General features: G+C 33.1%; 1 pseudogene across 1 annotated transcript; it reads right to left on the minus strand.

Moving 5' to 3' along the window:
• Positions 1-1,959: 1,959 nt before the first annotated feature.
• Positions 1,960-10,544, minus strand: LOC143628686 (ABC transporter B family member 15-like; annotated as a pseudogene). Its single transcript, XR_013152801.1, has 8 exons — positions 10,288-10,544; positions 10,118-10,172; positions 9,404-9,582; positions 8,417-8,872; positions 5,547-6,087; positions 3,912-4,793; positions 3,267-3,276; positions 1,960-3,146 (listed from the first exon to the last, which is right to left on the minus strand). The product of XR_013152801.1 is annotated as an ABC transporter B family member 15-like (transcript).
• Positions 10,545-13,161: the final 2,617 nt, after the last annotated feature.

The following is a 13,161-nucleotide window of genomic DNA, read 5'->3' on the forward strand; positions in this document are numbered from 1 at the left end:
TTTGAAAACCATAATCATAATTGCAAAAAAAATATATAAATTTAAAGTAGCCACAATATCACATGATAATAAATTCAAAACTAAACTACAAATAGTATAAATTTAAAATATTCAAAACGAGAAGTAAATAACACCCATATTAGTATAGGCTAGAATACAATAATATGACATATTGGGTTTAATAATTTGTAATGAACATTTATTATTTATGGAATTGACACAAATACAAAAAAAATATTATATATATACATATATGTATATATAATTTGAATTCGAATTTCGAATCGAATCGAATAATAAATCATAAATTCGTATTCGGTTCATATTCAATTAATATACGCGAATATGAATCGAATCGAATTCGAATTTTTTAAAACCGAATTCGAATCTTAATAATCGAATTTCGAATGTTTCGAATGCGAATCGAAATCTGAACACCCCTAATACAAACCAAGTAGGAAAGAAGATTAGAATTGGGTTAGTTTGAAGATATTAGTTCTTGTTATTGAAGCGTTCACATCCCTCCACCGTGTAATTTAAATATAGTTTAACTAAAATTATATTTTTTTAAAAATTTGTACTTTTCAATTTATTCCTGGCATTTAATTTTCTATTTTTATCTTTATCTTATTATAAATACTTATTTTATTATTTTTCTTTTTTTCATATACACATAACTTAGTGGACAATAAATAGTAGTTTTCCATATATTAAAAATAAATACTTATTTTATTATTTTTTCTTTTTATATATATAAATATCTTAATGGATGATGAATAGTAGTTTTTCATATATGAAAAATAAATGTAGTGGTCTTTTTCTATATATATAATTTAGAGTTAGTTTAGATGATAATGGATGTGATGTAGTGCATATTTTAGAAGCTTTTAAAATAAATTTAAGATTTGGAGTTTTTTTGTTCTCAGGATCCTTATACACTATCTTATTCATGAGCTTTAACTAAAGCATTTTACAACACAAGTTATTGGTAACGAAAAACAGTAAAAACCCTATTAAGCTCAATGTGCATTGTATCACATTCCACCCTTTTTCTTTAGCTTATGGCATATTTAGTAGTCGAGCAACGTATTTTGAACTTCTAACATGTCATTTCAATCTCAATCCTTCACAACCCATTAACACTTATAATCTCAAATTTTGCATACCACGTAAGTTACTAGTTAGTTCCAACTTCTAACTAAATTATTATCCATATATCTAATATCTTGATTCACACAACCACTTGCAAAATCATATATGGTCAAACGGACATTTCACGAACATGAACAAACATAACTAAAGAAAGATAAACAAACATAAATGAACACGCATGAACAAATGTAAATGAACACAAACAAACATGAACACACTTAAACAAACACAAATGAACAAATATATAACCTTTAAGTAGATGACTCTTCAAGATAACATTTAATTATTTTATATTAATATGTAAATGAACATAAATAAACCGACATAAATGAACATAAATAAACGAATGTTCACGAACATAAATGAACGAACGAAACATGTGTTTATGTTCGTTCGTTTAATTAAACGAACACAATTTTTTTGTTCATGTTTGTTCAATTATTAAATAAACGAACATAAACAAACTCCCCACCGCACGGTTCACGGTCAGTTCACCGAACGTTCGGTTCGCTTATAGGCCTAGTTATGTTGAAAAATAAATTTGGAGTAAACGCAAGATGTTCAAATACAAGTAAACCCCAAAATTGACACCATTAGGCTCAATCCAGATTATAGGAACAAATTGATTTATTCACTTGTTACAAATACATATATACAATTCAGTTCATTTGTGTTAAGAGATGATATGTTTAACAAACCTTTCTATTATATACATACCACCCTCAAATTCGCTTCAAAACCCGAATCAAAATCGTTCGATATTGACACTTGCGATCATGAAACCCGAAGCAATCCATCAAATAAACGTTAACCGATCGTATGGCTAACGCAACTAGGCTTTTGAAAACTAACCAAGGAGTAGTAAGCTCCAGCCGCCCCTCGTGCTAGTAACGAACCATGGTTCCCGGTCTCAACCACTTTCCCCTTTTCCAAAACCGCAATCGTGTCACACATTTGTATCGTGCTCAACCGATGAGCCACCACGAGGCTAGTCCGCCCAACCATCATTCGGTCAAGCGCCTCTTGTACAACCTTTTCTGACTGACTGTCTAGTGCACTAGTCGCCTCGTCTAATAACAAAACCGAGGGGTTTTTCAGTATGGCTCGGGCTATAGCTATTCGTTGCTTTTGACCCCCTGAAAGTTGTACCCCTCGGTCACCACACCACGTGTCGTACCCGTCTTTCAAAACCGAGATAAAGTTATGAGCATTGGCGGCTTTTGCCGCCTTGATTACATCGGATTCACTAACGTCCTTACACGCCCCGTATATAATATTTTCGCCTATAGTAGCCGCAAATAACGTCGGCTCTTGGCTCACCAACGCGATATATTTTCTTAAAGTTTTCAAATGATATGACTTTATATCCTTACCGTCGATTTTGACAACGCCTTTCAACGGGTCATAAAACCGTTCGATTAACCCGATCACAGTTGATTTTCCGGACCCACTTTGTCCAACCAAAGCGGTTGATTTCCCGGATTCAATATTAATCGAGAACCCTTTAAAGATCATAACATCGGGCCGGGCAGGGTACGCAAACTCCACATTGCGTATCTCTACCTGGCCCGTAATGGTCTCAGGTTTCTCTCCATACGGGTCCTCGGGCTCTATTAAAGTGTACCGGTCCAACACCGCAAACACCGACTGCACCACGTCAGACCCTTTAGCTAGATCATTTGTCATGGTCCCGGCATCTGCGATCACCCTCCCGGTGCTTACTAATATCATAAACGTTTGAAACAAAGTTTTCGACCCGAGTTGACCGTTGCTAATCAACTTCCCGCCATACCAAAAGTCTAGAGCCCAAGTACAAGCCATGAGGCTTTGAGAAAACCCGAGCCCGAACCCCGCATACCAAGCTTGCTTGATGCTTTCACGCATCGGCGCCTTTTGGGCCTCGTGGAGCATTTTGAGGATTCGGGTTTGAGACGAAAAGGCGGTGATTGTGCGTAGATTTGACACCGCTTCTGCTGCGAGTTTGCTGCTTTTGTCTTGTGAAAACAGTTACTGATGGTTTGGCTCACAGTTTAACCAAAAAAGAAAAGTCAAAATTGAACTGCAAACACCCCTACTATTAAAGAAACTCATCTAGGCCTGTAAATGAACCGAACCCTCGGTGAACTGTTTGTGAATCGTTCGTGGAAAGTTCGTGTATTTAATAAATGAACGAACATGAACAAAAAATTTGGGTTCGTTTAATTAAGTGAACGAACATGAACACATGTTCCGTTCGTTCATTTATATTCATGAACGTTCGTTTATGTTCGTTTATGTATTAATAGAGAATAATTAAATATTATATGGATGAGTTATCTACTTAAAGGTTTTATATTTGTTAAGTTGTGTTCATTTAAGTTCGTTTATTTTTGTCTGTGTTCATTTACATTTTTTCATATATGTTCACTTATGTTTGTTTATCTTTGTTCAGTTATGTTCATTTAGATTTTAAACAAACAAACATAAACGGACACAAATGTTCATTTTTTAAATAAACGAACATGAACATAAATATTTGTTCGATAAAGTGTTCGTGTTCGTTTAACATTAATGAATATATAGGTCTCAATCTCTAGGCTCTGTCGATTTTATTTGTGTTCGTGAACACATTAATTTCCTTAATGAACGAACACGAACATAAAATCGTGTTCGGTAAGTGTTCGTGAACACATTATTTCCTTAACAGACGAACATGAACAAGGCCTTGTTCATGTCCGTTCGGTTCGCTTACAGTCCTAAACTCATCATAAAGCTCATACCATATTGGCATCTTTAGCAAGCCTAGAACAAATGGCTCCGCTTGAATTTTCATCACGATCAAACCACCCGATTTCAAAGGTGAGTATCTTCGACAACATTCGTTCTCGAACCCTCTTGGTTAAGTACTCACCCATGGCTGCAAAGTTGTAATGCTGAATGATATTGACTACCATAGAGAAAACTGCTAAACAAGAGAAATATAGCGCGTAAATCATCGTACTGCGCTTGATCTTGTCATGATCGGTTAAGAAATAAACGGATACCATTGAACCCAATGCGAACGCATAAAGGGGTTGTATCGAACCGAATAGTATCGCACCCAAGCTTCCTAACAATGCATGCATCCATTCGGGAATGTTCATTGCCAAGAGGCGTTTAAGCGAAGGAACTGGAAACTCTTGCTTGACTAGGAATGTAGTGTTCATGCTCTCACCTCCATTTTTGTTGATCGAGCTAGACCGACTAACCATTGACCGCCCACGACTACTTGTTCTATGCGCATTAACCGTTGAGGCGATTGCAGATGGTCCAGCAGGTGGTTCATCGCTTCGTTTGGTTTACTGCAGGCAAACTAATGACGTATAGAGGCCGCTTTCGAGTTGGATGAGGTTATCATGGGAACCAGACTCTACCACTTGACCATCTTGGACAACGACTATAACGTCTGCGTTTCTAATAGTTGAGAGGCGGTGAGCTATGACGATGGTGGTTCGGCCAACTGCAGCCTGGTCTAGTGCCTCTTGAACCACTAGTTCGGATTCTGTGTCGAGCGCACTTGTGGCCTCGTCCAAAAGAAGGATACGAGGCGACTTGATTATTGCGCGGGCAATTGCAATTCTTTGTTTTTGTCCACCTGACATTTGAGTTCCTCTTTCACCTACCTGTTATGAGACTATAACGTTGTTTAGAATCAATAATACGTTGAGAACTGTAGGACTATTTTAACCAATAAGCCGATACATAAAGTGTTTTGCATCACTTTCAAAGTCAATACATAAAGTGTTTTACATTATAACATATAAAGATAGTAAAAAATGCATTATATAAACTATGTATTTCATAATTTTTTTGTCATGAAAAAGACAGTTTTTATATATAAAATCCAATCACACAAAAGCACAAAACTAGCTATTTTAACCAATATAAGTTGACTAAAAATGATTGTTCACTTTTTAATTTTTATTACTAAGTTATCATTTGACCTTTTTTTTTATTTTAAATAAATCATTATCTTTTATTTTGTTAACAAACCAATTTAAAAAGAAAGTTATATTTGTATTGTTATCTTTTTTATGTTTTTACCTTTTATCTTTCTTGTTTTTATTGCTTTATTTATAAAAACATTTTTCCTTAATAAAAGAACGAAATATAACCTACTAAACATACAAGTAACTAGAATAATTATTATTTCTATACAATTTTAAACTAGAGTAATTTAAATACAAAAAATGAAGTAGAGTAATAATAATTACTCTAGTACAAAAATCATAAAAGTAATAATATTTACTCTAGTTATGTGTACGCTTTAGACGCTTAACACACTAATTTATTTGTATTTGATCCTAACACTAAAAGAATATATGCTTTAACGAATTAGTTTGGCTAAAATATGTTTTCTAGGAAGGAAAAATAACCTGGGTATCATAGGCAAGAGGCAACTGAGAAATAAACTCATGAGCATTTGAACCTTCGGCAGCTTCAACAACTTCATCCATTGTAGCATTTTCCTTGCCAAACAATATATTTTCCTTAATAGTTGTTGCAAATAAAGCAGGCTCTTGACTCACCAAGCCCATTTGTGATCTAAACCATTTTAGTTGAAGCTTATCAATCCTCACCCTATCTACGCAAATCTCCCCGTTTTGCGGGTCATAAAACCTTTGCAACAATGCGACCAACGTCGATTTACCTGACCCGCTCCCACCCACCAACGCCATTGTTTTACCCGCGGGAACCTTTAAGTAAAACTCTTTTAATATTAAAGATTCTGGCCTTGACGGGTATGCAAATGTAACGTTTTTAAATTCAACTTCACCCGAGATTTGTTCGAGTATCTCGCCTTCCATGTTGTCAGAATCGATTTCGGGGACTCTTAGTATGATTTCGCGTATGCGTTCGCCTGCTGCAATTGCGTCGGAGAAGTACTTCACGCTGGATAATTCGGAACCCAGTGATCTGTCATTATCGGAATTATTTAGACAAATAGACATTCAAATGAGAATCAAAAAAATATTGAAAACTATGATAACCGAATAACACACTTGTACCTTTTGATTTAAGTTTAGTTACATAACTGCCTGCCCGCTATTTTGTTAAATCATTAATGCATTAGGTACAAGTATTTTATGCAATTCTTGTAGTTTTTTAACGGGAAAATTCTCAAAATAGCCATTTTTAAAGAGAGGATTCCCAAAGTAGCCCTTTTTTCTTCAAAATGTTTTAAGATTTGGATTGCCAAGACGCATTGGGAAAAGATAAATATAATGAGGAAGCAGTCCAAATTTTGAAGGAAAGTCAGGTAGGAGACAGGATTTAGGGAAATAAAGAAGGTAAAGTCCAAATTATTTTGTAATTTTGGAGTAAAAGTTCATATTTTTTCAAAACTTTTTTTTTTCAAAAAACCGTCTTGGGAGACTGTTTTTTTATGTTTCCTACCTTTCCCGTTCATATTTTCAAATTCTTGGAAAAAGAGATTTTGAAATCTCGTCATGAGAGATGTATTTATGATGAATTTGTTCTTAACAAACGAGATTTCTTACTTTCCTACCTTTCACGTCCAAATTATATAATTTAATATGGGTTTTCTTTCTTATCAATCATTAACACTTCTTCATCGGATATCTTGTAGCCGGCCAAATGACGAGGTTTAAGAGGGGAGATCGTGTGGAAGTTAAGGATTTGGGTTCCGGGTTCATTGGTTCCTACTACGACGGCAAGATATCCAATGGTTCATTGGTTCCTTAACTTGGGTTCCGGGTTCATCGTGTGGAAGTTAAGGATTTGGGTTCCGGGTTCATTGGTTCTTACTACGACGACAAGATATCTGATGGTTCATTGGTTCCTTAACTTGGGTTTCGGGTTCATCGTGTGGAAGTTAAGGATTTGGGTTCCGGGTTCATTGGTTCTTACTACGACGACAAGATATCTGATGGTTCATTGGTTCCTTAACTTGGGTTCTGGGTTCATCGTGTGGAAGTTAAGGATTTGGGTTCCGGGTTCATTGGTTCCTTAACTTCCACACGATCTCCCCTCTTAAACCTCGTCATTTGGCCGACTACAAGATATCCGATGAAGAAGATTGATGAAGAAATGTTAATGATTGATAAGAAAGAAAACCCATATTAAATTATATAATTTGGACGTGAAAGGTAGGAAAGTAAAGAAATCTCGTCTGTTAAGAACAAATTCATCCTAAATGCGTCTCTCAAGACGAGATTTTAAAATCTCTTTTTCCAAGAATTTGAAAATATGGACGGGAAAGGTAGGAAACATAAAAAAACAGTCTCCTAAGAAGTTTTTTAAAAAAAAAAGTTTTGAAAAAATATGAACTTTTACTCCAACATTACAAAATAATTTGGACTTTACCTTCATTATTTCCTCAAATCCCGTCTCCTACCTGACTTTCCTTCAAAATTTGGACTGCTCCCTCATTATTTTTATCTTTTTTCAATACGTCTTGTCAGTCCAAATCTTAAATAATTTTAAAGAAAAAAGGACTATTTTGAAAATCCTCTCTTTAAAAAGAACTATTTTGGGAATATTCCCTTTTTTAACCTTGTGTTTTCTTGCCCATATTCAGATATTGTTAAAAGTTGATATCTTGTTTTTTTTATGTAAATGTTTGATGACAGAAAATGTTTTTGTTCAAGGGCTCCCTTTGTTTAATCTTAATAAATAATAATAATAATTGGGTGTGTCATGCAGACAAGTCATTCCATCAAATGTCAGATAGAGAACAGGATAATATGGAGTCACCGATGGAATAGAAATTCTTTTTTTTTAATTTAAATATTAAAAAAAACAAAGTGGGTGGCATGCAGAAATAGGGGTTTTTTGGTCGGTTTTCAATTCATTCGGTTCGTTTGAATATTTTTCAGTCGAAACTAAAAACCAATCCGAACCGAATTCAGATTGTTAAAAGCCGAAACGAAAACTTAATTCCAATTTGGTTTGGTTTTCGGTCCGAATACACTATTTTGTTTATTTGTTTCTACAATTATTTTTAATTAACTGAGTTGTGCTAAATAAAACCGGGTTAAAATTGTAATTGGGTTGAGCTTAAAAGTGAAAAGCTTTAAATAACCATTTGTTATTTGTGTTGAAAACCCAATTCGGTATCGATATAAACTAAACCGAAAATCAAATATGTAATTTGGTTCAGTTTTAAACATTTTCAGTTTAGTTTCATTTCCAGATTAATATTTAAAACCGAAAAATCAACACCCATACGCAATTCAGACAAAGCCATTGACGAAATGTTCGATAAAAAAACAAGATAACATACAATCCACCGATAGCGATTGCCGCTCCAACAGCAAACACCGTTCCACCACTCGCTCCATGGTACATCACCAACCTACTACCGTACCAACACAAGAAAGACCACACGGCAAACACGACACCATTACTCCCAACCGCGACCCCTTTAGCCAACCCTTGTTGTAAGCCTAACTTCACTATCCGCCAAAGCAGCAGAATATTCCAACAAACTCTTATTCTCACCAACAAACGAATAAACCGTCCTAACCGACGAAACTGCCTGTTCAACCATAGTCCCGGCCTTATTATACTCGTCCCTGATTTTTCTCGATAAGTTCATCAAAACCCGTCCATAAATCAAACCAGGGATGACCAAAATTATAATAAACGGAACGCCAACAATTGCTAGCCTCCATAATAATATAAATGCCACAACATACGCTCCGCCAAAATTCGATATGTACATTAAAAACACCGGAACCTACAATTATTGAATTTAGGGGTGATCAATAACTGAACCGTTAACCAAACCGAGCAGAAAACTGACGAACTGAATCGAAATTAACTAAAAACTGAATTAACAAAAAATCTGTTATCGGTTATTTTTTGTATCCTTGGTTAACCAAAATTACTGAACTGAATTGAACCATTCATATTTTCATATATTTAATTATTTATAGCTTTTATCCCTCCTTTCCACGTATTTCATGTTTTATACCACCATTGATCATGTATTACACCTGCGCCATTTCATATATTTATATATCCGTTTCATGTATTTATAACTTTATTTCATATATTTATACGTCAATTTCATGTATCTTCAACTAAAAAAAATTTAGCCTAAAGTTAGTTTTGGGTAATAGCCGAAAACCAAGAACCAAAAAAATAACAAATTAACCAAAAACTAATTGGTTAATCTGGTTGAGACTAATAATTGAATCAAACTGAACCGTGCGCACCTAATCGAGTTTATATGAAAATTAAAAAAAAAGATTTTGAAGAAAATTACCTTTTCACTTATGCATTCTTGAATAATGAGACTGTCACTAGAAACACTTGTAATGATCTCAGACGTGCTTGTAACATTTAAATCAAAATATGCAACTTCTTGTCTCAATACTGCTTTTAAATAAGCTGATCTTAATCTTGATGCCTGCCTCTCAGCTGTTCTTGCCCAACAATATCCCTCTGTAATACATAAAGTTTTTTTTTTTAAATTACATACTAAAACTCAATAAATGTTTACAGACAGTCTCAACTTTGAACGTGTTTTCCTTCAGCAATTCCATAGTAACTGAAAAGTGACACGTTAGCCTTTTGATGACATAAAAAATACGTATAAGTTTGTTGTAGAGAAATACGTTTAAAGTCAGGACTATTGTAAACATTTTCTGAGTGTAGATTATTTCGACCAATAGGTAAAGCTGGGATTATTACAATCCAATAACCCTAAATAAAATAACCAACACAAAAGTCATATGTTAAATAAAATATTCAATAAAAAAATGAATTTTTTGAAGTCTAGTGGTTAAAACTTAAAATACAAACTTGGACTTATCTAAAAAGAAAAAAAAGCTAATAAATAAATAATCATAGTTCATATTCATTCCATCATTTGATCATCTATCAAATAATATGTGTATTTTATATCTGTAAATTCCAGAATAAATTACAAAAAAAGGAAAAAAAAGGTTGAAAATTTGAGTAAAAACTAAAAACTTACCAAGAAAGCATGCTACCCAAATCCCAAAAGCCATGTAACAAAGATTTACAGCATTCTATACATACAAAATAAAAAACCAGTTAGAATATTCTTGATCATAATCCATGTAAATATATAATGATATAAATTTAATATATGCATGAATGTATGCATGCATTAATAATTTTGACCTTATTAATTTTGTCAGTGAATACATCCATGGACAAAGAAGAAGAGTCACCAATATTATTCATGAGGGTGCTGGTGATAAGTAACATAGTGGGCATCGAAATACCGTCACAGACGGCTCCTAAACAACCAAGAATCATTAGAAACGTGTCGGTACGGTCAGCGTGCATGAATATTGACCGGAGTGATCCATTTTGGACCTTTTTATTGTGTTTGATCATGTTAATATGAAGAGTTTTGAGGTTGTTAGGACTCAAGAGTGAGGAAAATATGAGTTTTTAAGGTAAGGGTGGAAGAAAGAGTTTTAAAGAGCATATATATAAGGTGTGGACTGAAAATAAAAAAATGAAAAATTAAAAATGATATTTTTTATTTTGGAAAACAGTATTTGTTTTTACTAATATAATAATTGTCAATATTGAGTCATTGACGATTATGGTTAAGGCATCTTGATAGATTATGTTTAAACTAGTACGTATTGGTACTTCTTTTTTATTATTATTACTAGATTTTATTCCCGTATTACGGAGATTGTTTTACATTTTTGTTTTCAATATTTATATATGTCTATTTGGATTTTAATTTTATTTATTGTAAGAAAGTTAATAATTAATATACTTGAGGTTTGATGATAAAATGGTTTCACAAATAGATGATATATTATAATCCGGTTTAAAAGCTATCTGGGTTTGGTGATAATCATTACCCGTTTATTTTCTTTATTTCTTAATTATAAATAATATCGTTTTTTAAATAAAATAGGATATTAATTTTTAGTATATCCCTGTTTTATAGGATTTTCATATCAAATATTTTATGAGATTAATTTTTAATATAATGAGATGTTATAACCCGTTTAAGAGCTATCTGGGTTTGGTGAGACCTTTACAAGTGAATTCAGATCAAATGCGTGAGAAGCCTTCATTTACAAATAAAGCAATCTGATGGTTTGAGAGAATGGTTGTTTTACATTTTTCATTTTTTAATATTTATTTTTGGGATTTTAATTTTATTTATTGTAAGAAAGTTAATAATATACTTAGGGTTTGACGATGAAAGAGTTTCATAAATAAATGATATGTTATAACACGTTTAAAAACTATCTGGATTTGGTGACCCATGACCCGCTTATGTTTTTTACTATAAAATCGTTTATTAATTATAAATAATATCTTTTTCTTTTTAATTTGGATATTAAATTTTAGTATACCCCTATTTTATAGGATTTTCACATCAAATAATTGGTAAGATTAATTTTTGATTTAATGAGATGTTATAACCCGTTTAAGAGCTGTCTGGTTTTGGTAAGACCCATACCCATGAATTTGAGTTAAATCAATGAGAGGTCTCCATTTAAAAATTAAGCAATCTGGTGGCTTCCATAAAAGGGGGGAGCGACCTCATCGTGACACATAGGATTTTAGGGTTTTGGTTTATATATATTATTGATTCTTTTTTAACGGCAAATGTCACACCCCGACCAAAGGCGGCGGAACATGCCGAGGTGTAACGATTGTCCATAAGCACATGACACTAATTAAAGTGACAGTATTTAATAAACTCATTTCATTTCACAACATCGAAAATGTCACATAACAATTATCCATAAAATAACCATACACAAGATATCACAAAATATGGCAAATTGATATTGTTCATTTTTACTAATATCCTAAGGTCTTTGATGTCGTTTTCTTCACAATCATAAATCAACCAAGATGCAAACCTGCAACATTTCATAAAATAAAGTTTGTCAACACAAAGGTCGGTGAGCAATTCATAAGTTTAATCATATTAGTATTAATAAAAATAGCCACAAAACTTGCATACGAAACGATAAATAAAAGTGGTAATTTTGATAAATAGATATCGCTAAACACATTAGCGACACCTAGCTATAAGGGGATGCCAAATAGTCTAGGATTTTATAGTTATCGTTAATTGCATTACGTTAACGACACCTTGCTATAAGGGGATGCCAAATAGTCTAGGATTTTATAGTTCCACCAACCAAAAGCGATAAACACATAGGCATATAAGCATAGAACACCAAATCGAGCAATTATTTAGGTAAAGTATACAACTACGTTTGTGGTTTAAGATTCAAATATAAAGCATTTTGTTGAATAAGTATGAAATGTCACTCCTAAAATAAAAGATGGAAAATGGGGTATGAAGTACTCACCTTCAAGTGGTAAACTTGAAAGATGATAATTTGAAGATTTGTCGGAACGACGAGTTTAACGCACAATGCCTAAAAAGAAAAGAAGTATTGAATTTAGAAAGGTTGTCTTGAAGGTCTTTAAACAAAATAAATGTTGAGAAATGTAAATAATTAAAGTTCAAGGTTTAAAATGTGACTATTTAAGAATTTATAATAATAACCCTTTAAAAATGTAAGTTTGCTCGAAACCGGGTTAAAGTATCTAACCTTAATATTTACTCAACCTATGTTAAGTAATAAGGTAGGTAAAATGCAAGAATGCAAATCCCTTTGGAATAAAGATACTAAAACGGGTTTTTTTTATCGAGTGTTCGAGTTGTCGGTTCGGGTCTTGATAATTGGTCAAACCCAAAGTCAACTTTCCAAAATATTGAATGTTATGAGATAACTCAATAAAATTTAATAAGACTTAACAAAGTATGTATTTCCATTGTTTTAGAACTAACAACGCACGTTAAGCGAGTGTTCGGTTTTGTCGGTCCAAACTTTGTTATGAGATCAAGTTGAATCCAACATTTCCAAGTACTTAAGAAAATATTTAAAAATCAATTTGTAACTATTTTTAAAGAAATATACAAGTCTTGATGGCTAAAAAAACACACTTGTGTGTCTTAAGCGAGCAAGAATCGGTTTGGTTCGGTTTCCATCTCAC

This window comes from Bidens hawaiensis, unplaced genomic scaffold (assembly GCF_021521415.1).
Source record: "Bidens hawaiensis isolate Kalapana, Puna unplaced genomic scaffold, B.hawaiensis_p1.1 tig00005061_1, whole genome shotgun sequence".
In the NCBI taxonomy this organism is placed as follows: domain Eukaryota; kingdom Viridiplantae; phylum Streptophyta; class Magnoliopsida; order Asterales; family Asteraceae; genus Bidens; species Bidens hawaiensis.